Source organism: Neofelis nebulosa, chromosome 11, assembly GCF_028018385.1.
Source record: "Neofelis nebulosa isolate mNeoNeb1 chromosome 11, mNeoNeb1.pri, whole genome shotgun sequence".
Taxonomy (NCBI): domain Eukaryota; kingdom Metazoa; phylum Chordata; class Mammalia; order Carnivora; family Felidae; genus Neofelis; species Neofelis nebulosa.
This window is the reverse complement of record NC_080792.1, coordinates 67,475,210-67,476,928: the sequence shown is the minus strand read 5'-3', so window position 1 is coordinate 67,476,928 and position 1,719 is coordinate 67,475,210.

Here is a 1,719-nt window from a genome sequence, read left to right as displayed (position 1 = left end):
TGCAGTTCAGTAGTTAAAGCATGAGCATTGGGACTACAGGCCTGGGTTCACATCCTGACTCTTAGGAGTTCGTGCTCCTGGACACAAGAAGCTCTGTGCCTCAGTTTCTCCTCCTGAGAAGTAGGAAGAGTAACAAACCATTACATATGTTTGTGATAGCATTGAATGAATTATTGCATGTAAAGTGTGCGGTGTATGACAAGTGGTCAGAAAGATTCATTAGAGGGTATAGATATTAAATGAGACCTTACACTTTTGCAAGTTCCGAAGGTGGCTTCAAACCTGGGAGTCTGAGTTCCCAAACCGCTGTTCTATGACACACAGCTGCTTTGCTTTGCCGAAAAACTATCATTTTACCTCAACACAGTTTAGTTTTGACAGAATCAGAGGCATCAAAAAAAAAAGTAAAGAAATAAATAAATAAAGGAACACGAAAGAAAAGAAAAAAGAAAAAGCTGTTGGTGACCCCTGGATCCCACTCTCTGTGGCCCTTGACCAGAAATATTCATGATTCTTCTCCAGAGTGATCATTGGATCACTCACTGTATACAGTGTAATTCTGGGTAACACCCAAAGGATAAAAGTAAATGTGTGTTTGGGGGCCACAAATTGTTGAAAGTCTCATATTGTTAGGGTCTCTTTTGGACAACTCTTTATGTGAATGAAGGAGCACATCTCCCCAAATACTGAACCCAATACCCCTTTTTGGTATAAGGAGTATAGGGAAAGCGTGTTAAAAACAATGATGGATACCATCCATATCAACCATTCTGGATTCACTCTACATTTCTGTAATGAATAATTTGAATACATACTTTTGGACTTTTAAAAGATCTTACATTACAACAGACATTGCCGTATGTCTTCCCCTAGGAATACCTAGTGGTGACAAGAAAGGGGTGCAGGATATAGTCCATTTTTCTCAATGGAGAAAAAATATCAAGGGAGCTATCTTGACCGAATAACCGAAAATCAAGAGATAAAACAAAACTATAAAACATTCATAACTCTGTACGACCAGACAGAGAGAGGAGATTTTAAACCACGGAAAAATATTTTGAGCAACAGCTAACTGTCCAGTGAATAGCAGACAGTGTTAAGAAGATCTTTATAAACATACCACCGCAGCAACAATTCAGATTGCCCATCTTCGAAGACGCTAGGTACAGATCTGAGAACTCACTCGCTATCAGATTGCAACTGCTCAGCTCAGAGACTGGCAGTTGGAAAAAAAGGCATCTTACCTCATTTCGTCACCATGGCAACAGAGCTTTCATGGGGAATGCAGTTGCACACCGTCCAACTTCTGCTGTGTGGACAGGTGCGTCTCTTCAGAGAAAGGGGCACCATTGGAGATTAAGTGCTTTTGTTTCAAAAGTTGAACCCTGGTCTCACACATTGTCATTCTCTGTTGAAAATAAATTACATGTGTTTTGCCCAGAATTTGTCATCCCCAAATACTGCCAGGGAGCCGAGTCCGATGGAAAAGCAAAAGAGCCTTTATTCGAGCTAGCTTGAGCTCAATCCCCTACCTGTACCGATGCAGTGGTGAGATACCAGGGAGAGAGAGCGAGTTTCAAAAGCACAAAGGTTTTATAGGGGCCTAGGGGCAGTTGGTGAGGTAATGGCTGTGGCCTCAGCCGATTGGCTGGGGAAGGGTCTTGGCCTCGGCCGATTGACTGAGGAAGGGTCGGAGTCCTGTTAGGCAGGTCGCTGGGC